The sequence below is a fragment of the Pleurodeles waltl genome, chromosome 3_1, assembly GCF_031143425.1.
Source record: "Pleurodeles waltl isolate 20211129_DDA chromosome 3_1, aPleWal1.hap1.20221129, whole genome shotgun sequence".
Lineage (NCBI taxonomy): Eukaryota > Metazoa > Chordata > Amphibia > Caudata > Salamandridae > Pleurodeles > Pleurodeles waltl.
The window spans coordinates 1,991,553,968-1,991,580,583 of NC_090440.1; the positions used below are offsets into that span (position 1 = coordinate 1,991,553,968).

At 49.0% G+C, this 26,616-nt stretch overlaps 1 protein-coding gene across 4 annotated transcripts in view; it reads right to left on the minus strand.

Moving 5' to 3' along the window:
• TRIM37 (tripartite motif containing 37) overlaps nt 1–26,616 on the minus strand; it is a 943,514-nt gene that overhangs the window by 186,921 nt on the left and 729,977 nt on the right. The gene's annotated exons all lie outside the window — the stretch shown is intronic.

Consider the following 26,616-nt stretch of genomic DNA (forward strand, 5'->3'; position numbering starts at 1 on the left):
GAAGAAACACTGCCACAAAATATGCTACATTAAGCTGCATTAGAACATTGGAATGCTGGAGGCTCCATTGAAAACAATGGAGTGCTGCGGGCTTTTACTGGCCGGTAAAAGCCCGCAGCCCCAACATTCCAATGTTCGCTTTGTTAACAGCTGTGAACAAAGCCTCACGGAGCCCGAGGGGATTTAAATCCCCTCGGGCTCCGTGAAAATTTTCTCTTTTTTAATAGAACATTCATTCCCTACTTCGCCTTCGGCTCGGGCATTTAACGCGGGGAGCGGGCCTTTAATAATAGCCGGTAGAGCCCGCTACGGCGGGTTCTAAGGCTATATTAGAAGACTGGAATGCTGGGAACTCTATTGAAGACAATGGAGTGCTCCGGGCGTCTAATGGCTGGTAAAAGCCCTGAGCGCCAACATTCCATTGTTTTTCACACAGCAACAGCCCTGAGCAAAGGCCTCAGGAAGACTGAGGGAATTTCAATCCCCTCTGGGTCCACGAGGCTTTAATTTATTAGAACATTATGCCCTTTAGTGGCCTCCATAGCTTGGCTATACCCGGCCATTAAAGTCCCCCAACCTTGTTAAAGGCCCAAGCCAAAGGAGCGGGCCTTAAATGGACGGTATAGTCCCCTACAGCCTGTTCTTCCTGCATAATTTTGTCAATGCTGCCCAATCATTTGGTCATTGTAGGAGGCTGGCCTGGCTTATAGTGGGTACCTGATGGTACTTACACCTTGTGCCAGGTCCAGTTATCACTTAGTAGTGTTCTAGCAGCTTAGGCTGACAGAAGGTAGCTATGGCAAAGCAGCTTAGGCTGAACTAGGAGACATGCAAAGCTCCTACTTTACCACTTATATCATATAGCACTATATCATAAGAATCACAATACCCAGAGTTACTAAAAATAAAGGTACTTAATTTTAGTGACAATGTGCCAAAAATATCTCAGAGGATATACTCCCTTAGGAGGTAAGTAAAATACACAAAATATACACACAAAACAAAATCAGGTAAGTAAACAGTTAGAAAAGTAGTGCAAACGCTGTAGAATACAATAAGATGCAGTAGGCCTAGGGGCAACACAAACCATATACTAAGAAAGTGGAATGCGAACCACCTAGGGACCCCTGGCCTAGTACAGTGTGTAGAGGGTTGCTGGGAGTGTAAGAAAACACTAAGGGTGTCCAAGATACCCCACCCCAAGACCCTGAAAAGTAGGAGTAAAGGGACCCTACTTCCCCAGAAACACACTGAAGTCGTGATAGGAGATTCTGCACAGACCACAACAGACTGCAAAGCACTGAAGACGGATTCCTGGACCTGAAGACCTGTAAAGGAAGGGGACCAAGTCCAAGAGTCATGAAAGTGTCCAGGTGGGGGCAGGAGTCCACTAAACCCCGGATGAAGGTGCAAAATGGCTGCCTCCGGGTGGAAGAAGCTGAAGATTCTGCAACAACAGAAGGTGCCTGGAACTTCTGCTTTGCACAGATGATGTCCCACAGCGTGCTGGAGGATGCAGAGTTGTTTCTTTGGAGAAAGACCGCAAACAAGCCTTGCTAGCTGCAAAGGTCATGGTTGAAGAAAAAGGGTGCTGCCCGGGCCCAGGAAGGACCAGGAGGTCGCCACTTGGAAGAGGAGACAGAGGGGGCCCTCAGCAACACAGAGAGCCCACGCACAAGAAGGGAGCACCCGCAGAAGTACACAGGTTCAAGAAAACTGAGCACAGCGGTTGTCTCAACACTACAAAGGAGGGTCTCACGAAGCCGGTGGTCAACTCAGCGAGTTGAGCAATGCAGGACGGAGTGCTGGGGACCTGGGCTGTGCATGAAGGATTACTTGCAAAACTGCACAGAAGCCCTAGCAGCTGCAGTTCACGCAGTACACAGGATTACTGTCTGGCAAGGGAAGGCAAGGACTTACCTCCACCCAATTTGGACAGATGGACCACTGGACTGTCGAGGTCACTTGGATCCACCACCTGTGTTCCAGGGACCACGCTCGTCATGATGAGAGGGGACCCAGAGGACCGGTGAAGCTGAAGTTTGGTGCCTGCGTTAGCAGGGGGAAGACTCCGTCAACCCAAGGGAGATTTCTTCTTGGCTTCCAGTGCAGGGTGAAGGCAGACAGCCCCCAGAGCATGCACCACCAGGAAACAGTCAAGAAAGCCAGTAGGATTAGCCACTACAATGTCGCTGGTAGTCTTCTCGCAACTTTGTTGAAATTTTGCAGACGTCCTGGATCAGTCAGCGGTTGATCCTTGGCAGAAGTCGAAGAGGGAGATGCAGAGGATCTCTGGAGAATTCTTGCATGTCGTTATCTGAGGAAAAGCCCAAAGGAGAGACCCTAAATAGCCCTCAGAGGAGGATTGGCCACCTAGTCAGGTAAGCACCTATCAGGAGGGGTCTCTGACGTCACCTGCTGGCACTGACCACTCAGAGGCCACAATTGTGCCCTCACACACCTAGATTCAAGATGGCAGAGGTCTGGGACACACTGGAGGAGCTCTGGGCACCACCCTTGGGGTGGTGATGGACAGGGGAGTGGTCACTCCCCTTTCCTTTGTCCAGTGTCACGCCAGAGCAGGGACTGGGGGTTCCTTGAACCGGTGTAGACTGGCTTATGCAAGGAGGGCACCATCTGTGCCCTTCAAAGCATTTCCAGAGGCTGGGGGAGGCTATCCCTCCCCAGCCCTTAACACCTATTTCCAAAGGGAGAGGGTGTAACACCCTCTCTCAGAGGAAATTCTTTGTTCTGCCTTCCTGGGACTGGGCTGCCCAGACTCCAGGAGGGCAGAAGCCTGTCTGTGGGTTGGCAGCAGCGGTAGCTGCAGAGAAAACCCCAGAGAGCTGGTTTGTCAGTACCCAGGGTCCATAGTGGAGCCCTGAGGATGCATGGGATTGGCACCCCAATACCAGATTTGGCATGGTGGGGGGACAATTCCATGATCTTAGACATGTTACAAGGCCATATTTGGAGTTACCATTGTGAAGCTACATATAGATATTGACCTATATGTAGTGCACGCGTGTAATGGTATTCCTGCATTCACAAAGTCCGGGGAAAGTGCCCTGAACTATGTGGGGGCACCTTGGCTAGTGCCAGGGAGCCCTCACACTTAGTAACTTTGCACCTAACCTTCACTAAGTGAGGTTTAGACATATAGGTGACTTATAAGTTACTTAAGTGCACTGTAAAATGGCTGTGAAATAACGTGGACGTTATTTCACTCAGGCTGCAGTAGCAGTCCTGTGTAAGATTTGTCTGAGCTCCCTATGGGTGGCAAAAGAAATGCTGCAGCCCATAGGGATCTCCTGGAACCCCAATACCCTGGGTACCTAGGTGCTACATACTAGGGAATTATGAGGGTGTTCCAGTGTGCCAATTAGAATTGGTGAAAATGGTCACTAGCCTATAGTGACAATTTTAAAGGCAGAGAGAGCATAAGCACTGAGGTTCTGATTAGCAGAACCTCAGTGACACAGTTAGTCACTACACAGGGACACACATTCAGGCCACAAACTATGAGCACTGGGTTCCTGGCTAGCAGGATCCCAGAGAGACAGGCAAAAACAAACTGACATATAAGTAAAAATGGGAGTAACATGCCAGGCAAGATGGTACTTTCCTACAGTCATCAACTGCCTAACAGTCTTTTATGGCATGACCAATCCATATTTGTAGGAAAGTCCCTCTTTTTAGCATGGTTATCCCCACTTTTTTGACCTGTTGTCAGTGTGCTTAGACTGTTTTCACTAGGACCCTGCTAACCAGGACCCCAGTAATTGCGCTCTCTCCTCTAAATTTGGTTGTCTTGGTACTCCTTACACCCCCACAATTGGCATATTGGGTTACCCTTGTAAGTCCCTAGTATATGGTACTGAGGAACCCAGGGCATTTGGTACACCAGGGGTCCCCCAAGGGCTGCATCATGTATTATGCCACCCATGGGAGCCCATGCAAACTGTGTCTGCAGACCTGTCCTTTGCAGCCTCCGTGAAAAGCTGCATGCACCCCTTCACTGCTGGTCACTACATCCAGTCACTGTAAGTCATCCCTATGGTAGGCAATTCTAGCCATCAGGGCAGGGTGCAGGTCCCGGTGTGTGTGGGCAGCCCTGCAAGAGCAGAGCAGAGGTGCCCCTACGAACTCCAGTTCCAATTCCCTGGACTTGGAAAGTGTGGGAAAGCCATTTTAGCTATGTACTGGCCATAGGTCACTACCTATGGTCCAGCTACTTAATGGTAACTTGGAACCTAGGCATGTTTGGTATGAACCATGTCAGAATCGTACCCCAAAACTGAAGCCAGTACTTGTGGCATGATTCCATGCACTATGGGGGCTCCTTAGAGACCCCCAGAATTGCTTCTACCAGTCTTCCGGGGTCTGCTAGCAGCCCACGCTGCTGCAGCCCTTTAGACAGGATTCTGCCTGCCTGCTGCTTGACCAGCTCAAGCAGGGGAAGGCAGAACAAAGGATTTTCTATGGGAGAGGGGTGCAACCTACTCTCTTGGAAATCTGAGTTACAAGACTGGGGAGGGGTAGTCTCCCCACGCCACCAGCTTGCATTGAAGGGCACATTTGGTGCCCTCCATGCGCAGTCCGGTTTCTACCAGTCCAGGTACCTCCGGTCCCTGCTCTGGAGCGAAACTGCTCAAAGGAAAGGGGAGCGACCACTGCCCTGTCCATCACCACCACAGGGATGGTAACCAGAGCTCCTCCAGGTGGCCACTTGAATCTGTCATCTTGAAATCCAGATGGGCAGAGGCCCCGGGGAGCATCTGACTGGTTATGTTAGACAGATGAAGCCAGTGACCCCCTCTAATAGGAGGTCACATCGCAAAGTGACCATGCCCCTTTTTTGGGCTATTTAGGAACTCCCCTGCGGGAAAGTCCCCAGATTCAACATGCAAAACTCCACCAGGACTCCTCTGCAACAACCTCTTCTGCTCCTGGCCACCGGAACTGCTGCTGGACTTTACAGGAAGCGAACAAAACTGCAACACTGAGACAACCTCTCCTTGCAGCATTGTTTCTGCATCTCCTGTCAGCAACTTGCAATATTTCCATGGCTGTGCATCCTCTGTGGTCGGCAAGACTTTAGCTCCAGCAAAGAAGCAAGAAGGAAGCTGCCTTGGAGTGAAGGAATCACTCCCCTGCATCTGCAGGCACCTAGGTCAAAGACGTTCGGCTGCTGGGATCTGCTGTCCTCTGGACCTGCGAAGATTCTCCAACACAGGTGAAGGTTCTGAGGTGATCCCCTAGGTCCTCTCTACCTTCTGTCCAACGTGGGAGACGGTGAGTCCTTGACTCTTCCTCCAGGACAGAATCCCTGTGCACCGCTAATGTTGCACCAACCAACACTTGTTGACCCCTGCTCCGAGGGATCTTCATGCTTCAAGCAGCCCCAGCAGTCTACCTCTGCAAGGACAGTGTCCTCTCTGTTGCTCCAGCAACGTGGAAATCCTCTTCAGACGTGCTGCCTGGGCCTCACTGCGACTTACTGTGCCTGCTACCAGTGGGTTGCTCATGGGGGCTCTGACTGCTTCTGCAGGCTCTCCTATTTTCTTAGGGTCAGCCTGGACTCCCCTTCAATGGGGGAGTCCCCAGGACCTTGCTGGTCCTTTTCAGCAAAGCAAATCTCCAACAGCTCCAGTTGCATTTGCTTGTGCTTGTTGGTGGTCCTCCTGACCACTGACCTGTCTGCAATCCGCCGACTGTCGAGGGACAGCTCCTAGGTGACTTCATGGACTCCTCTGCAGCTCCTGGACTCCCCAGATGGACTTTATCCACCATCGTAGACCCAGATCTTCACCAATTGCCTCCTGCCCCACCTGGACACTCCTGCGTGTACTGGACTCTGTCCCTTTTTTTTTGCAGGTCTTCTTCATCCGGAGTCCACCATTGGGTTCCACTGGCCTGGACCTGCTGCATTTACGAGTCCCCATGTTAGCCTATGGGATGACCAGACAAATTACCTCTGCTATCCTGGTCGCTGGAGGTCTTCTAGCTACTTACCTCTTGGGGTTCCACTCTCTCCCAGCCCTTGGCTAACTACCCCATATCCTCTGGTGGGGGACCCGTTCTCGCATTCCACTTTTTTAGTACATGGTGTGCCCCCTGGGGGTCCACAACCAGCAGAGCACCCATTGTTGCAAGCGGTGGGAGGACCTGAGACGCTGAGCCCGGAAAACTGCGGAGGCCCAGCTGCGGATGTCCTCCCAACGATGGAGGGGTGCCCGTCGGACCCAGACCTCCCTAAAGGCCCGCATTTTGGCAGTTGCCTACTCTGAGGTGGATGGGCGTTTGAGGTCAGCACAGCAGCCACAAGGGAGTAGGTACTGACTTGTACTTGGCTCTGGTTGTACGGGGTTTGCTGTCTCACTGTAGCTTCTGTGACAATGTAGTAGGTGATGAATTTTTGTAGACAAGTGTAAATCAGTTGGTACCATCTTGCAAATGTAGGCGATGTGGATCTGGCATCATGGTTAGCTATGTGTAAGTTTTGGACTCCTGTATCAAGACTTCATTCTGACTGCACGTGGAGATGCTCAAATGTCAATGGTACATGTTGCTCCATCCTGCCATTCCTAAGGATGTGAGCTGGTGTTTCACCATACCCATTGACTTTAACCTGGCCCATCCATCTGCATGTGAACGTTAGTGGCTCCAAGGTGTCGGACCACTCCCAGCTGTGCTGAACACCTGTTGTGTCAACTGGGTGACAAATTTTTATGGTACAAGGTCAAAATATAACTAGTACTGGTACAGGTATGGCCTACATGTGAGGCCGACTTCTCAAATACAACACAGGTTTGCCCTGTGTAGGGCAGTACATATCTGTGTTTGTTTATGTACACCCATTGTCCGCTCATCTCCATTAAATGGTGTATGTCTGGGTTGCTACAATAGAACATTCTACTTTGGGTGTCTAACTTGTGTATTTGGACCCGTCATCCTCTTCCATGTGATTGACATGTGGGCATTTGCGAATTCCTTGGCAGAGTTTGCCTTTTACAATATGCTATGTCTGGCAATGCCCTACCAATTCCTTAGCAAACAGGGTAATATGCTGCCTACATCATGTCTCAATGGTTACTTCAGGAAAACAACATATGAAGTGGGGCAATCTTTGCTACCCTTGACCTAGCTGATGTGTCAAGTCTGGTGAGAATTATGTTTAGCATTACTTATGTGATAATGATGTAATGGTATATTTGAATCACTATTTCTTGTGCAGGTATTAGTTGCAATGGGAAATGTATATGCATTAGCAGTCATGTATGTCCACGTGTACATGTCATTGTGGTGTGCAATATGTGCAGTCTGGAGTTAGGTACATTGACTCACTAGTCAGTAATGGTATGAATGATATTGGTTTACTGATGTTGTGAAGTCCTGGAACTGGAACTGCATGTCAGGTGGAATAATAGTTGGCCTATGTCAATTGTGGCTGTCTGAGGTGTAGTTGTTGTGTGACAGCGCTCTGCAGTAATTGCAGGAAAATGCCTCTATGGCATGGTTACCCCTTAACAGTTTGCCTTTTGTTGATGCTAGTTAGGATTGAAAGTGTGCTGGGACCCTGCTAACCAGTAAACTGTACCTTTGTTCCCACAATTGGCACAGCCCTGGCACACAGATAAGTCTCTTATAAATGATACTCCTGGTACCAGGGGCCCAGTGGCCAGGGAAGGTTTCTAGGGGCTGCAGCATGTATTATGCCACCCTGGGGACCTCTCACTCAGCACATGCACACTGCCTCACAGCTTGTGTGTGCTGGTGGGGAGATATAAGTCGACATGGTACTCCCCTCAGGGTGCCATGCCCACATCCCACTGCCTGTGGCATAGCTAAGTCACCCTTCTAGCAGGCCTTACAGCCCTAAGGCAGGGTGCACTACACCACAGGTGAGGACATAGACACTGTAGGGGCATAGTGGTCATGCAACTAAGTCAATTCTTAGACATTGTAAGTGCAGGGTAGCCATAAAAGGTATATAGTCTGGGAGTTTGACAAACACGAACTCCACATCTCCATAACGGCTACATTGAATTCTGGGAAGTTTGGTACCAAACTTCTCAGCACAATAAATCCACACTAATGGCATCTTAGAGTTGCCCCCTGTATACCAGTCCAATTCCTAGTATTAGGCTGACCAGTTCCTGTCAGCCTGCTACACACCAGACAGGTTTCTGGCTACATGGGGTGAGTGCCTTTGTCACTCTGTGGCCAGGAACAAAGCCTGCACTGGGTGGAGGTGCTTCTCACCTCCCCCTGCAGGAACTGTAAAACCTGGTGGTGAGTCTCAAAGGCTCATCCTGTTGTTACAGCGCCCCAGGGCATTCCAGCTAGTGGAGATGCCCGCTCCTCAGGACACAGCCCCCACTTTTGGCGGCAAGTCCGGAGGAGATAATGAGAAAAACAAGGAGGAGTCACCCACCAGTCGGGACAGCCCCTAAGGTGTCCTGAGCTGAGGTAACCCCTTCCTTAAGAAATCCTCCATCTTGTTTTGGAGGATTCCCCCCATAGGAATAGGGATGTGCCCCCCTTCCCTCAGGGAGGAGGCACAAGGAGGGTGTAGCCACCCTCAAGGACCGTAGCCATTGGCTATTGCCCCAGACCTAAACACACCCCTAAATTGAATGTTTAGGGGCGACCCTGAACCCAGGAAATCAGATTCCTGCAACCTGAAGAAAGGACGACTGCTGACCTGAAAGCCGCGCAGAGACGACGGAGACAACAACTGACTTGGCCCCAGCCCTACCGGCCTGTCTCCCGACAGAAAGAACCTGCACAGCGACGCATCCAGCAGGACCAGCGACCTCTGATGACTGACCTGCACCTAACGGACCAAGAACCTCCAGAGGGCAGCGGCTCTGTCCAGAAACATCAAGGAAAGCAACTTTAAAGAGACTCCAACTTCCGGCCAGAAGCGTGAGTCGTCACTCTGCACCAGACGCCCCCGGCTCGAGTTCAGGACAACCAACACCGCAGAGAGGACTCCCAGGTGGCTCAAACGACGTGGACACCCTAAGTCGACCTCCCTGCACCCCCACAGCGATGCCTGCAGAGAGGATCCGGAGGTTCCCCCTGACCACGACTGTCTGGTAACAAAGGAACCCGACGCCTGGACCAAGCACTGCATCCGCAGCCCCCAGGACCGAGAGGAACCAACTACCGGTGCAGGAGTGACCAGCAGGCGGCCCTCATCCTAGCCCAGTCGGTGGCTGGCCCGAGAAGCCCCCCTGTGCCCTGCCTGCATCGCCAGAGTGACCCCCCGGGTTCCTCCATTGCTTTCAACGCAAAACCCGACACTACTTTGCACAATGCACCCGGCTGTCCCTGTGCTGCTGAGGGTGTATTTTGTGTGCCCTGTGTGTGGTCCCCCCCCCACCAGTGCTCTACAACCCCCCCCCTGGTGTGCTCCCCGAGGACACAGGTACTTACCAGACTGGAACCAGAACACCCCTGTTCTCCATAGGCGCCTTTGTTATTTGGGCCCTCCTTTTATGCACCTGACTGGCCCTGAGTTGCTGGTGCTGAGCGTTTGGGGTTGCCTTGAACCCCCAACTGTGGGCTGCCTATGCCCAGGAGACTGAACTTGTAAGTGCTTTACTTACCTGAGAAACTAACCGATACTTACCTCCCCCAGGAACTGTTGATTTTTGCACAGTGTCCACTTTAAAAAAAGCTTATTGCCATTTTTACCAAAACTGTGTGTACTGCTGTTTTAAATCAAAGTTCTATACTTACCTGTGTGAAGTACCTTACAATTTATGTACTTACCTAAAATCTGAATCTTGTGGTTCTAAAATAAATTATGAAAATAATATTTTTCTATATAAAAACTATTGGCCTGGAGTATTTGAGTGTGTATTCTCATTTATTGCCTGTGTGTACAACAAATGCTTAACAAAGGCCCTCTGATAAGCCTACTGCTCGACCACACTACCATAAAATAGAGCATTAGTATTATCTAATTTTGCCACTAATAACCTCTAACTGGAACCCTTGGACTTTGTGCACACTATCTCTCACTTTGAGATAGTATATACAGAGCCAACTTCCTACATTGGTGGCTCAGCGGGTGGGTCTAAGACTTTGCATTTGCTGGACTACTCGGCCAATACCTGATCACACTACTAAAATTCCAAAAATTGTCATTAGAAATAGATTTTTGCAACTTGACTATTTTTCTACATTTTTAAAAGTCCTGATAGGTCCTAGTGTAAGTCCCTGTTAGCATTTCTTTTGAAGTTTAAAAGTTTGTAAAAGTTAGGATTTAAGTTCTAGAAGTAGTTTTTAGATTCTTAAAAAGTAATTCCAACTTTTAGAGTGATAATGAGTCAAACAGAAGAGATAGTGAAGGAACTCAATCTCACACCTTACCTGCATCTAGGGATGTCAGAGTTAAGGTCTCTCTGTAAAACAAAAAAGATAAAAACTGGGTCCAACCCTACCAAGGCAAAGCTCCAGGAGCTCTTGGCAGAGTTCACAAGGGACCACCCCTCTGATATAGAGAAACTTCTTTCAAATGGGGAAATTAGTGAACAGGAGGTAGAACCCACCCCTCCTGTCCTAATTAGGGCGGACAGGGCTAAAACAACCCTGACTCCACAAATCATAGTCAAAGAACCTGGTTCTTTCAGAAGGGAGACCAGTGCCTCTGTAAGCACTGAGGACAGCCTCAACGAAGAGGGCATCCTGTTAGCCAGGATGGCCAAGAGATTGGCTTTGGAGAAGAAGCTCCTAGCCATAGAAAGGGAAAGAAATGGGTTTAAGTCCCATAAATGGTGGCAGCCACTTAAATAGGGTCAGAAAGAATACGGACATCCTAAAAATCCCCAAAGGGATTATAACCAAATATGAAGAAGGTGATGATATCACCAAGCGGTTCACAGCTTTTGAGAGGGCATGTGCAACCAGAAAAGTAAGCAGATCTCACTGGGGAGCTCTCCTTTGGGAAATGTTCACTGGAATGTTTACCTCACACTCTCTGGTAAAAATGCAGAACCCTATGACCTCATGAAGGCTACCCTGATTGAGAGCTTTGGATTCTCAACTGAGGAATAGGGAATGGGGTGGGTTGATTTTGTTGACTTCTCAGTCAAAACACTAGATGGTTGGATAACAGGCAGTGGTGTAAGTGATTATGATGGGCTGTATAATTTATTTCTGAAACAACATCTGTTAAGTAATTGCTTCAATGACAAACTGCATCAACATCTGGTAGATCTAGGTCCAATTTCTCCCCAAGAATTGGGAAAGAAGGCAGACCACTGTGTCAAGACAAGGGTGACCAAAACTTCCACAGGGGGGTGACCAAAAGAAAGGGGTCACAAAGCCTCCCAGGGGAAGGGTGGTGAGACATCCAAGGACAAAAACAAAGTCTTCTACAGGGCCCCAAAAACCTGCTAAGTAAGGTGGGCCACGAGCCTCTTCACAGTCCACAAATAGGTATAAGGGTAAAAACTTTGATGCCAAGAAGGCCTGGTGTCACAACTGTAGACAGCATGGACACCAAACTGGAGACATGGCCTGTCCAAAGAAAAGTTTGACAATAACAACTACTCCAGTTAGTACTGGAATAGCCAGTCTCCAGGTGGGATCAACAGTGTGCCCAGAACAAATCAGGGTCTACACTGAAGCTACTTTAGTCTCAGAGGATGGGGTGGATTTAGCCACACTTGCTGCCCCGGATCCTAACATGCAAAAATATAGGCAGCAGCTCTTGATAAATGGGAACAGAGTAGAAGCCCTGAGGGACACAGGTGCCAGTGTCACCATGGTGACAGACAAACTGGTTTCCCCAGGACAGTACCTGGCTAGACAGACATATCCAGTCACAAATGCTGACAATCAAACTAAAGTCCATCCCATGGCAATGGTAACTTCAGAATAGGGAGAGGCCACTGGCCTGAAACAGGTGGTAGTCTCCTCTGCAATTCGAGTAGAATGTCTGCTAGGGAATGATCTGGAGACCTCAGCATGGGCTGAGGTAGAGATCAAAACACATGGAGCCTGTGCTCAGCACCAGTTTTGAAAGCTCCAGATTATTCAAAGCAGTTCATTGTGCAGACGGATGCCTCTGAGCATGGGATAGAAGCAGTTCTATCCCAAACCAATGATGATGGCCTTGATCAACCTCTCATATATCATATGTGCTTTGTAGGCCATTGTAGCTGCATATGCATTTATGCAGTGATGTGGTGGTGTCTGTGTTGTATGTCAGATGCCCCTCTGTGAATGTGTGAATGTCATGCCATGCCTGTACTCCAGAGCTGTATTCTACACATCATTGGTCACCTGTATGGGAGTCCCACTTGTTCTAGGTTCATCAGTTCATGTATTCATGTTGCCATATATGTATAGGGGGTCATCCAGATATGTGATCTGTATGGCAGGTGCTGTGTGGTCTGTGAATAGGATAGTCTAGACTATCAAGGAACATTGCTAATTGAGAAGGACTGGTCAGGTGTTCTCAGGACACGCATTATGAGTTGTGATCAGCCACTTGCACTTCCAATAAGCGATAAGAGTATTGAGAGATATGTTCTGGAATCTTCTTGATATGCCTACTTGTGGCAGGGCATGAGTAGCATGTTGGCATGGTTTTACAGGTGTTCAATAGGATTACTACAGTTGTGCAAACTTACTTGGAATCAGATGTGGGTGTGAAGGTTGACATTAAGGGGTGGATAGCTGTAACACGTTGTAGAATATGTATAATGCCAACAGGGATTGCCTAGCCTGGAGATGTGTACCTACAGTTGTGTATGTATAAATGTGTGTGTGTGTAAGGAATATGATACCCATCCCCCACCTCCAAAATCGGCAGGGGAGGGAGACGGGGCACAGGCAAGTGGGGATGCTGTGGGGCACTGAACCCGGAGTGCTGCGACCAGCAACAGCGAGGGACCCAGTGACCCAGAGGGTGAGGGGAGGGCTACGGGGGAGACCAGATCTTCCGCATCATCATCTTCAGAATTCTCCTCCAGTGGACACTCCCTGGTGGTGGCGGACCCATCTAGGACCCCCCCTCGCCTCCCCAGCACCCTCTGTCTGCCATCCCCCTTTCTACCACTGCCCTCCCTGTAGCTCCCCACCCAGTTTTCCATGCCCCCTCACTCAGGATGGTGGGCATCTCCTTCGCCACAGGCACCTCTGCCCCTGCCCCAGGCAGCCCTGCTTCCCTCAGTGAGGAGGCTATTGACCTCATGAGGTCGATCTCTGTGGGTCAGTCGACCATCGTGAATGCAATCCAGGGACTGGCAACTCAGGTACAACTGAGCAATGCATTTCTGGAGGGCATTCACGGTGTACTAGCTGGCCTACAGAGATCCTTTCAGGCTCTGGCATTTGCCCAGACAGCAGCCAGTCACCCTTTGTCTTCCGTCCACCCTCCATCTCCTCTTCCCAATCCCACAACCCTCTTCCCCATTCCAGCCAGACCACACAGACAGACAAGCATGCATCCACCTCAACATCCAAGGGTTCTGCAGACAAACACACGCACCACAAGACACCCCCACCGGCATGCACACAAACACCACCCACATGCAAACACACCAACAGCCACTACCTGCACAGACTCCCCCACCACCCCCACCTTTACATACACTACACCTGACACACCTGGAGACAGTATACCCACATTCCCCGACCCAGCCACAACACCTATCCTACCACCAGTCCGCACAATAGCAGACACACAGGCATCGCCCCAGTCACCACATCTGAGGACACCACAACCACACCCCCACCATGCAGCACATCCACCATACCAGTAGTCACCACCGCAACACACAGACAACCATCCAGCACGGCATCACCTCCTCCCAAGACACAAACGCCCACCCTCACCCACCCAACAGACACCCAGCACACATAAGCATTCCTTGCACACACATGCAACGAAAACATCCATGACACCTCCTCCAAGCACTTCCTCTCCCTCCACTCCCAAACCCTCTTGCCATGACCGTCCCGTGTGTATAAGAAGTATTTTCTCTCAAGTTTAACCTTTTCCATGCTACTCTCCCACCCTGTGTGACCCCCTAAAAGATCAGTTTCCCTCCCAAAGTCCACCCCTACCACATCCAAGTCCTAACCTGTACTCATGCCCCTCCCCCTGCCAAGTCATCGAACCCTCCAAAGGGTTTCCAGACCTCCCCCCAAACCCAAAGACCCACCTCCCAAAACTAAACCAAGCCCCCCCCCCCCCCCCCCAAGACACCCCTCAATACCGGAGGTGCCTGGCCCCTAGTCGTGGAGGTTGATTAGCTGGCACACTATAATATGCCATCGGTGCATTGTGCATGATCATGTTTGGACTGGCCTAATAGAAATGTTTGATTGTATATAGTTATTTATTTATATTTTTTAATATACATACATCTGGAAACTCCCAGTATTTGGTCCCAAAGTTACATCTTTGTCTTGCCTTTCATTCCTCATGGCTGTCATGGTCTTGCCTGCTTTCTTTTGTGGGTCTGTGTGTTTTGTGTGTTGTGGTTGTGCTACCAGTTGTGTCTGGGCTGCTTGCGTGCTTAACATTTGTCCTGCTATGATAGTTGGGTATGGTGTGTTGGGCATGTCTGTGTTTGGGACTTCATTTGTGTTGGTTTTGTGCACTTGTTAGTGTTGGCATTTGAAATTTGGTTGGTGGTGTGCCCTTGTGTAGCTTTATTGTGTGTGTGTGTGTGGTGATTGGTATGTCCAAAACACTGTGGGGGTCATTCCGACCCCGCCGGGCGGAGACCGCCAAAAGACCGTACCGCGGTCAAATGACTGCGGCGGTCATTTTGACTTTCCCGCTGGGCAGGCGGGCGACCGCCAAAAGGCCGCCCGCCCGCCCAGCGGGAAAGCCCCAGCAACGATGAAGCCGGCTCCGAATGGAGCCGGCGGAGTTGCTGGTGTGCGACGGGTGCAGACACTGAAAATCTTAATGGGGCCCTGTTAGGGGGCCCCATGATACCCGTTCCCGCCATCCGCCAGGACCAGGATGGCGGGAAGGGGGTCGAAATCCCCATGGCGGCGCTGCTTGCAGCGCCGCCGTGGAGGATTCTCTGGGGCAGGGGAAAACCGGCGGGAAACCGCTGGTTCCCCTTTTCTGACCGCGGCTTTACCGCCGCGGTCAGAATTGCCCCTGAAGCACCGCCAGCCTGTTGGCGGTGCTTCCTCCGTCCCCGGCCCTGGAGGTCCATGACCGCCAGGGTCGGAATGACCCCCTGTGTGATGTGTTTGCATGGTGTGATGTATGGCTTGTCGTTTAGCTGTGTGCTTGGGTGTAAAGGTGCAATGGTGTTGTGTTACATTGTGTTTGTAGGTACTGTGAGGTGGGGTGTGTGTTGTGGAGTGTTGATGGTGCGTGTGAGGTTTTGTGGTTGTTGTGTAGTTGTGTACTTGGCTGGTGTTGTTTACGGTTGTGTTTGACAGTGCGGGTGCTGTGGCCCGGTGTGTGTTTTGGTAGTGTGTGTTGGCCATGGTGTGTGTACTGAGTCTATGCGTGTGTGTATGTGGCTGTGTGTGATTGTCATGTCAGTGAAGGAGTACGTGTGTGTCGCCATCGCCACCCATACCCGATGTGCAGGTTGTGTGTGCATTGCGACCTTGGCGTTATGCGACAATGACAGGTAAGTGTGTGTACTCATGGTTGCTGCCGTTGTCGTCATCGCTGGTTCTGGAGTCGTTGGGCAAGCAGTAGCAGCAGGAAGACGGCCAGTTCAGGTTCCATGGTGGCTCCAGACAGGTATGACTTCCTGAAGGTAAGTGTCTCCTTTCATACAGTTGGTATCCGCCAGGGTTTCTGTGCTGGTGCGACCGCAGCAGAAACCTTGGCAGTGTGCAACTTTGTAATCTGTCTGGTGAAAACATGGTCTCCGCCGGCCTAAAGCTGCCTCCCGCCGTCTATAGCTGCCTGATCGTACTGGCGGTGAATTGGCTGTATTCTGTAGTGCGGACTACCATGGTCATAATTTGGCAGTCTTGTCCGCCTGTCTGTTGGCAGTACAACCACCACCGCCAACATGGCTGTCTTGGAACCACTAAACTCATAATGATTCATATATGCTGGGAAAGGCTAACTAAAAAACAAACACTATGTACAATATATTCTTAGAACAATATCGTGCAAGCCCAAGTGTGTAAAATGTCACAGCTAAAAGCGATGTCAGCTAAAATGTGTAGATTATAAAATATAAAACAAAGCTAAAAGACAATTTACTTACCTTTGGTAACGCCTTATCTGGTAGAGACATCGTCAGCCTATATAGGACCCCCGCAGGTCCTATATAGGTGCCACCCAAACACGCTGATGTCAGTTTCCTTTCACACATCTCCACGCCAGAAACGCAGAGCAATGTAGAACATTGACCACTGATGCGTCAAAGCTAGGGTCCTGAAAAGGAGTCCATGTCCCTAGAAATCAGGTTGCAGAGCAGAGAAGATAGATGGATCGGTTAGGAATCTGCAAATAGACATTTGCCTCTACCAGAAAAGGCGCTACCGAAGGTAAGTAACTAGTCCATCTGTCAGACATCTAGTTGCAGATTCCTTATCTCAGGATAGATACCCAAGCAATACCATCCCTGGGTCTGCAACATTAGAAGAACTGCTTGAGACAGTAATGAGCCTCCAGGCACATGTTAGCGATTAAGAAGCCCAAATGGCAGATCTAACTAACGAACTAAGGATTCTAAGGATACCAAAATCTCCCCAAGGAAATCTGAGATTCTACCCACAATCATACATACACATCACTTATCGACGAGCGAAATATGTACAAAAGCACACAAGTTAAAGAGGCACAGGGAGCATAAATAAGAGCCAAAAGCATTCTTATACCAGCACGCATGCTTCTCAGGCAGCAATCAACAGACTCCAAGGAGTTGGCCTTGTTATTTCTAGGATGGTGAAGGAGCATAGACCACCAGTGCCTGACCAACCTACATGCGCATACAGGAAACTACAAATCCAACATGCAAGGGAGGGATCCTGTTTAAGAGGGGGCACTGAAGCAATTCTGCCTTGATTTCCAGTTGTTTACCTAACTAAAGTCCTAAAGCTAATTGCTGGGGCAAAAGAAGATGAGGACTTGCTTAAAACAAGTGTATTCGTTTGATAAGACATGCACATAAAAGTATGTTTTTCTTTAGTTTACTCTGATATAGTCCAAGTTATAAAATGTCATGACCCAAGAATAGCAAGTTGGGATTATACAGAGCTAAGAGTAAAACATATGTCACTGGTAGAGCGTTTGGTGAATATGGGATTATGCAAAAAGCTTTCCTTGCTAATCAATCTAGTACAAATTTAGCCCTCCAGCTGGTGTGAGCAGGCCACCTCTGTTCCTCCCAACACTCCAAATGACAACGAGCTCTTTGGGACTTTTACAACCGACTGACCAACTCCAGCCCCCAGTTCATTGTTTATGCAGGGAAGACCAAAGTCCACATCCTAGTATCCCCGGCAGGGGAGATTGTGAACAGGTCTACCTCCTAATATTCATAGGTTAAGAGAGGGGGTTGCGGATGGATTTTGTGCAGGTGAATGTTTGTCAGATGTTTTTTGCCACTTTAGAGTCGATAATGATTGAAAAATACAGTAATATACTACCTTGGAATGTTGCAGACCTAAAAAACAAATTGAACGACCTGGATTGGGTGCAAGTTTATAGACTAATTTGAAGTGTGCCTATTTCAGGAGACATGGTATGTAGAATCAGTACACAGGGTAGACTATTCAGGTTTTAGTATCCCAGCTCAACACATATGCCAGTGTTGTATTTACCGATCCAACACTGATGCCAGTCTTGGATTTACCAATACATGCACCCAGAGGGCACTTTAAACCCACCCACTACTAGTCTGTTAACTGACTGGTACTGACCAGTTCAGCCAACTTAGCCACATTTCTGACTCCTCTCCCCCGCTCCCTGGGCCAGTGTAGGAAGCTGACCTGTTGTGTGGTGGGTACCTAGGGTACCTTATACCAGGTCCAGGGTTCCTCTATCAGTGAAATGTAGGCAGTGTCTAGAAGTCAGGATCTTTAGAGGTAGCTGTGGATGATAAGCCAAGGCTTATGTAGGAGACATGCTATGCTCATGCAATACCACTGTAGTGTCACAGCACTCACACACACATGAAAGAAAACACTCAATGTTAAAAAAAAAAAAAAAAAAAGTCTTTATTACAGTAACAATACCAAAACACTAGACAGGCAAACCTCCAATGGGTGACCACTCCCCTGTCCATCAGCACCCCAAGGGTGGTGCCTAGAGCTCCTCCAGACTGTCCCCGGAGTTAGCCATCTTGAATTTCAAGGTGTGGGGACCCTCTGGGAGCGTCTGAGTGGCCAGTGCCAGCAGGTGAAGTCAAAGACCCCTCCTGATAGGTGCATACCTGGTTAGGTAGCCAAACCCCCTCTCAGGGCTGTTTAGGGTCTCTCCTCTGGGTGTTTCCTCAGATTCGGTTTGCAAGCCTCCACCAGGCCTCCTCTGCTTCAGCTTATGACCATCGGATCAACCGCAGACTGCTCCAGTAACACTGTAACGGCAACAAAGTATCCAAGAAGGCTACTGTGACCCTGCAACTTCAGCTCCAGCTAGCAACTGCAACACTTTCCAGGTTGTGCACGCTTTGAGGACTGCCTGTCTTCATTCTGCACCAGAAGGACCGAAGGAATCTCCTGTGGAGTGACGGAGTCACTTCCTTGCTTCAGCAGGCACCTCTCTACAATGACAACTGGTACTCTGGGCCTTCTATCCCGTCTAGTAAGAGACTGCATCCCCGTGCCAGACTGTACCCCTGTTCACCGCATGTTCTGCAGTTCCTTGGGCTTCTGTGCACTTCTTCCAAAAGTCTTTCATGCACAGCGTAGCCCAGGTCCCCATCACTCTATCTTGTGACGCTCAGCTCCCTGAGTTGTTCTCTGGCGGCATGGGGTCCCTTTGTGTAGTGCTGCAATGACCACATTCTGCAACTCCTTTGTCCCCATGTTCTGGGACTCCTGTTGGTGCTGTCTGGTCTTCTGAGGGCTCTCTAATGTGCTGAGAGCGCCCTCTGTCTCCTCAGTCTGAGTTGAGGCACCCAGGTCCCTCCTGGGCCCAGGTAGCACCTTTTCCCGCCAACAGCGACATCTGTGGGAGCCAAGGCTTGTTGGCAGAATCCAGTGACGAAAACCAGCCTGCATCCAACGACAAAGTGGGACATCTCCTGCACCAAGCAGGGACCCGCAGCTATCTTCTTTGGTGCATTTCTGCTCTTTTCTTCCAACAGGAGGATCCACTTTTGCACCTTCATCCAGGTTATAAGGGGCACCTGTTGTTCTTGGACTCTTAACGGACTTCTGGACTTGGTCTCCTCTCTCCACAGGTCTTCAGGTCCAGGAATCCATTGTTGGTGCCTTGCATTCTTGCTTGTTTTTTGCATAATCCCTTACCACGACTCCTAGTGTGTTCTGAGGAAACTTTCTGTAGGTTACACCTGTTTTCATGGGCTCGGGGGGCGGTATTTTACTTACCTTTGGTGTTTTCTTACACTCCCAGAGCCCCTCTACACACTACACTTGCCTAGGTGGTAAACCGACATTAGAATTCCACGATTTTAGTATATGGCTTGTGTTGCTCCTAAGCCCATTGCAATCTATTGTGTTTTTCACTGTTTGCACTATTCTATGACTGTTTACTTACCTGATTTAGGTTACTAGTGTATATATTCTGTATAATACCTCCAGAAGGAGTATTGCCTCTAACATATTTTTGGCCTTGTGTCACTAAAATAAAGTACCTTTATTTTTGGTAACACTGATCATTGTCTTTTATAAGTACTGTGTGATTATAGTGGTATTGCAAGAGCTTTGCAGGACTCCTAGTTCAGCCTTGCCTGCTCTGCTACAGCTACCCCTAGACAGCTTAAGCTGCTAGACACTGCCTACATTTCACTAAGGTGGATCACTGGACCTGGTATAAGGTGTAAGTACCTCTGGTACCCACTACAAACCAGGCCAGCTTCTCACATCCCCACACTCACGAAGTCCAGAAAAATTTAACTGGAGTTCGTGGGGGCACCTCTGTTAGTGCAGGGGTGCCCTCACACACAAGTACCTGCACCCTGCACTCTGGGCTAGGAGGGCCTGCCACAGGGGTGACTTACAGTGACTTGGTGCAGTGACCTGTAGTGAAAAGGGTGCATGCACCCTTTCACGCAGGCTGCAATGGCTGGCCTGCAGATACAGTTTGCATGGGCTCTCCATGGGTGGCATAATACATGCTGCAGCCAATGGGATCCCCTGGTACCCCAATGTCCTGGGTACCTGCGTATCATATATTAGGGAATTACATGAGGACACCAGTATGCCAAATGAGGGGTGCAAATGATTTAAGTAACCAAGTTTAAAGGGAGAGGGCATAATCACTGCGGTCCTGCTTAGCAGGATCCAAGTGAACACAGTCAAACACACTGACAACAGGCAGAAAATGGGGGTAACCATGTCAAGAAAGAGGGTACTCCCTACAGCCAGTGACAAACATTGGCACTGGGCAGGGGTGTTGACACCTCCTCTATATGGACATTCCAGGGCGGGAAGCTTCAAAGGCCTGCCCACCTTTCAAATGTGACCCAGGTCTCACCAAATGGAGGAGATGACCAGCCTCCCTGTCCTGACTCCACTTATGGCGGCAGGGCAGGCTGGAAAATTAGGCAGATAAGCAGGTGTGCCCTTTTCATACCAGTCCCAACCCCAAAGTGGACGGGATGAAGTGGACACCACTTTTTTAATTCCTCCATCTTCGCTTGGAAGGAGTTAAGCCACTAGGGTCAGAGTTATACCCACCTCCCAACATAAATAGTCATAGAAAGAGTGTAGTCACCCTAAAGGTGGGCAACTCATTGGCTGCCATCTGGCACTCCATGTAATGCCCCTAAGATGAGTATTTTGTCGTAGGGCTCTCATTGTTCGAACAAGACTGCTGGTTTCAGGCAGCAGCACCACAGTTTGTGGGTGACTGAGTCATTTCCACACCAGTTGGCTGCTGCTGCAGGCCCAACCCGGCCAGCTTGCTAGCAGCACCTCACTCAACCAAATAAGGAAAGGGGACTTGAGGCACCCTATAGCATGACACTGTAGTGACCTTTCAGGGAAGTCGCAGTGAACAGATCTCACTCCTTTCTCTCATTAGCAAAAGGTCTCATACACACACACACACACACACACACACACAGGCAATAAAAAGATGCAGGGTGGTTTTCAATATATTTATTGAAAGGACTGCAATCTATGAAAAAATATATAAGCTGTAATTATTAGGATAATAAGGAGTAAAAAACTAGGATGGTAATGGTTAGTGAGAAAAAGATGAACAATCCCAACATATTGCATTAAACATGTATTTAGAATTCCTACCTAACGCCTAGCTCGTAGCGAAAGCAGAGTGGCGATAGCCCAATCTGTCCATACTCAGTCAGTGAGAGGAGCACCCGCCCCCATTACCTTAGAATGAAAGTCTGCCCTTCATCTCCTGATTGGTTGGTTTGGAGAGACAAGGCTGAGCTCTTGCTGAAAATGGCATTCAGCACATATCGAAATACTGGTTGGAAGGACCCCTGCAACCCTCTTTTGGCCTACATTGTGTTTTATAGAAAAGCATATTTTTGTTCTGTGAAATAGGCCTGACATGGGCATGCCTAAGTGTTAGACGGTGTGTGTATACTCTTGTGGTAGCAATGCCAAACATTATCTCGTGTTGGTCTCATACTGTTCTTTGTCAACCTTGAGTCCGGAACATGATGAAAAATGCTCTGCATAATAATAATAATACTACTACTACTACTAATAATAACACTCTCGCAGAATAGCAGCTGATTAGGGAAAATAAAACATCCCCACTGAAAAGCAAGCTATTCTAAAATGAACAAATGAGACAACAGCATATTAACTAGCTAAAAGGCACAGACCGCAGGCCTAAGCCAAGCTAAAATATATTTGCCGAGTGAGGTACTAAAATGAATTAACAACAATTTAGGTGGCACCCCTGAGCCCTAGAACTCAGATCCTGACAACCTAAGAAGAAAGGGACAAAGAAAAGACACACCAACTGATGAGGAGAAGAAGGAGCAGCTGACTTGCTACACCAAGCCCACCGGCCTGTCTGCACTCCTCGACAGACTCTGCACCAAAAAGACTCCTCACCCTGCAGCTGAACCTCCAGAAACCCAGGAAGATTGCCTGCTTTTGAAAAAGACTCAAGTCTTCCATGAGCAGCAGACCTTCTCCTCAACTAACTCTAAAGAAAGGACTCTGCAGCCTCTGGAACAGCAAAGACTCAACACCTGAAGTCACTACTGCACCCGCCCTCACTGACCCGAGTGGGAGTGGACCTCCGGTGCCAATAAGGTTCCCCCGCTGTCCAGAGTCGGAGTACATTGTGGTTTCATCCCTCCTGGACTCCCAGAAGTCACCTGCAGCCTCTGCAGGTAGGTTCCCTTTCCCTAGCCTCTGTGGTGAGAGAAACCCGACACCTGATACAACCACTGCACCTGTCGCCACCAGCCCAAGTTGAAGTGGACCCTTGGTGTCAACGACGTACCCCAGCAATCCTGAGCTCGAGTCCACTGTGTTTCACCCCTCCTGGACTCCCTGACGAAACCTGCAGCTTCCAGCCTCAGACCACAGGGCCCTCCCCAACAGCGAGTGCTCCTGGACAAGGAAACCCGATGCGAAAAGACACTCCTGCATCCGTCACCCCTGGGCCATGGAGAAGAGGACCAATAGTGCACCTACATCCTGAGCACCCTCCCGACTGGCCCCCAGCAAGAACCTGCAGCCTAAATCTATGGAGACCAATCCCTATTTAAATACATAGGGCACCCAACGCATACTGCACCTCTGGACCCGGCCACCCCAGTGCTGTCTGGAGTGACCTGATGGTGTCGCCCTGACTTTTGCCCAGTACTCACCTTCTAGAAGATCAGTCCCGTGAGTCATCATTAAGTGCCTGTTTGCCGACTGTGCTTTCCTCTCATAGTTTAACATTGAAGAACTCCGAAAGCGCACTAAGAGACGATTTTTTAAACTAAAAAGTATTTATGCTTGAAAACGTTATTACCTACCGGCCTGTCTCCAACTTCAAAAACCTGCTCCAGCGATGCGTCCGACAGGGACCAGTGAGCTCTGAAGCCTCAGAGGACTGCCTTGGACTACAGGACCAAGAAACTCCAGTGAACAGCGGCCCTGTTCAAAACCAGCTACTTCTTTGCAATAAAGAAGCAACTTCCAAAGACTTCACGCTTCCCGCCGGAAGCATGAGACTAAACTCTGCACCCGACACCCCCAGCTCGACCTGCAGAAAACCAACACCTCAGGGAGGACTCCCCAGCGACTGCGAGCCCGTGAGTAACCAGAGACGACCCCCTTGAGTCCCCACAGTGACGCCTGCAGAGAGAATCCAGAGGTTACCCCTGACCGCGACTGCCTGTAACAAGGGACCCGACGCCTGGAACCAACACTGCACCGCAGCCCCCAGGACCTGAAGGAACCGAACCTCAACGCAGGAGTGACCCCAGGCGACCCTCTGCCTTGCCCAGGTGGTGGCTGTCCCGAGAAGTCTCCCCGTGTGCCTGCCTGCACCGCTAGAGTGACTCCCGGGTCCCTCCATTGAAACCTACCTGAAACCAGACGCCTGCTTAGCACACTGCATCCGGCCGCCCCTGTGCTGCTGAGGGTGTGTTTTGTGTGCCTACTTGTGCCCCCCCCCCCCCCAGTGCTCTACAAAACCCCCCTGGTCCGCCCCAGAGGACGCAGGTACTTACCTGCTAGCAGAATGGAACCGGAGCACCCCTGTTCTCCATAGGTGCCTATGTGTTTTGGGCACCTCTTTGACCTCTGCACCTGACCGGCCCTGAGCTGCTGGTGTGGTAACTTTGGGGTTGCCTTGAACCCCCAACGGTGGGCTGCCTATGCCCCAGAACTGAGACTTGTAAGAGTTTTACTTACCTCCTAATCTAACCTTTACTTACCTCCACCAGGAACTGTTGATTTTTGCATTGTGTCCACTTTGAAAATAGCTTACTGTCATTTTACAAAGACTGCACATGATATTGTTTTCATTTAAAGTTCCTAAAGTATCTAAGTGAAGTACCTTACATTTAAAGTGTTTGATGTAAATCTTGAACCTGTGGTTCTTATAATAAACTAAGAAAATATATATTTTTCAATATAAAAACCTATTGGCCTTGAATAAGTCTTTGAGTGTGTGTTCCTCATTTATTGCCTGTGTGGGTACAACAAATGCTTAACACTACCCTCAGATAAGCCTACTGCTCGACCACACTACCACAAAATAGAGCATTAGAATTATCTACTTTTGCCACTATCTTACCTCTAAGGGGAACCCTTGGACTCTGTGCACACTATTTCTTACTTTGAAATAGTATATACAGAGCCAACTTCCTATAGACACTTCCCAAGAAATATTTGAAAGGCAGATCATTTTTTGTCTTGACTGAAGAGACAGGTGCCCTGTAGGCAAGGTTTAGAAAGAAGTGAGCACTATAGACAAGGTTTTTAGATTCATGCCTATCTACTGGAAAACAGTGGTTATCCAGAAGGGACACCTTTATATTATCTTCGTGGACCTAAACACAGCCTTTGACTTAGTCCCCTGAGATAAACTGTGGAAGACACTTAGGGATAAGGGGATCCCTGCACCACTCGATATTCTAATGCACCTGCACTCAAATACTTTTATGCAAGTGCGGCGGGGCAACAAGGAGAACTCACAGATCAGATCAAGGTTAGGCGTGAGGTGCGACAGGGCTGTGTATTAGCACCGAGCCTTTTTGCATTATATTTGAATGATGTTGTGGCCCCCATGAAATAGGGGAGACGAGATGCACCGTTAGGTAGTTGGAAAATACCAATCCTGTTATTTGCAGAGGACACATTGCTGGTATTCATGTCCCCAATGGGCATTCAGGCTGTTATGAACGAGTTTGCGGATTGTTTTAAGGATAGAGGGTTAATAGTTAACCTGAGCAAAACCAAATTCATGGTCATCAACCACCACAGATCCTTTAGAGGGTCGATTACATTCCAAGGTGCTATTATGGAATTTGGGTATAAGGCTTTCTTTCAACATGTCTTGGCTTCCTCAAGTCAGGAAGAGTGCCCTCAGCATGGCCCATTATGCGTCAGGGATACTAAGACTATTCAACTCTTCTAAAACTAGGCAGGTTTCACCAGCCCTTAAGATCTACCAAACAAAAGCAGTAGGAAGTGACCGCTGTGGAGCTGACTGTGGGGCTTGAGCCCTTGGCAATAGGCAAAACAATCTTTTAATATCAATTCTAAGCCTTCCTGCAAGTATGCTAATCCTCCCAATGCTTTGGGATACTGGAGAAAAATCTATCACAAGCAAGGCTAGATTTAGACCAATTGCAATTGGCGCAGATTGAGGTCTACTCCAGCTTTTGATAGCTATAATCAAGCCTTTAGGGAGACAGTGGCCCTGGATAAGGGTGGTAAGATCAAGTGGCTTTCTTTTCTCAAGTTAGGGCTTTGTAGGTTGGGTTTGGAAAATCTTTAGGGTATGGAGGTCCCTAGGACCCCGCTCCCAAAGGCCAACCTAAAAGAACAGTATTGGATACAAGTATGGGGCTTTGAGGCGAGCGCAAAAAGTATAGGTCACTTTACTTCTAGTTTCATGAATCTTAAATTTCAGGTTTGAAGCATTTTTGGATTTAATTTCTCCACAAGTAGCTAGGAAACTGTATATTCAATTCTATTTTGGTACACTCCCTGTACTGATGTTTGTCAAAAATGGAAGGGCACAGTGAGCCTTGTCACTGTGTGTCTAGTCTGCCTATGGGCAGATGAGACACACCTGCATTATTTTTCCTTCTGCCCGTGCTATGCGTGTCCTAGGTAAAGGTGAAATATACCTATTTGTAGACAACTTGGGGCGAGACAGTGTTCCACTGCTCTTAGGCTGCTGTGAGCTGAAACAAAATAGGCTACTGTGTGTGCAGTGGTCAAGTGTTCACATAGCAGTTGGGTTATTCGAGCAAACACCAAGCCCTTTCAGCTAGGCCCTAGGCCCAATAGCTAAAACCTTACAGCTTGGTATATATCCACAATCTGTGTGAAAAGAGATTTTATAGCTACAAATCATTGTAACTATCTGGTAATATCTATAAATGTTAGCAGACTAAGATCATGCATGGGAGGGTCTAAATATATTAATTGGGAATTGTATACTACAGAATTTTATTTGAATCTACGATTAGAACATATTGCCATGCAGGTGTAGGAAAATGCCCCTGATGGCATGGTTACCCCCTAACGTTTTAGCATTTTTGTTGATGCTAGTTATGATTGTACATGTGCTGGGACCCTGCTAACCAGGCCCCAGCATCAGTGTTCTTTCACTAAACTGTACCTCGGTCTCCACAATTCGCACAGCCCTGGCACACACATTAAGTCCCTTGTAAATGGTACCCCTGGTACCAAGAGTCCTGTGACGGGGGAAGGTCTCTAAGGGCTGCAGCAAGTATTATGCCACCCTGGGGACCCCTCACTCAGCACATGCACACTGCCTCACAGCTCATGTGTGCTGGCGGGGAG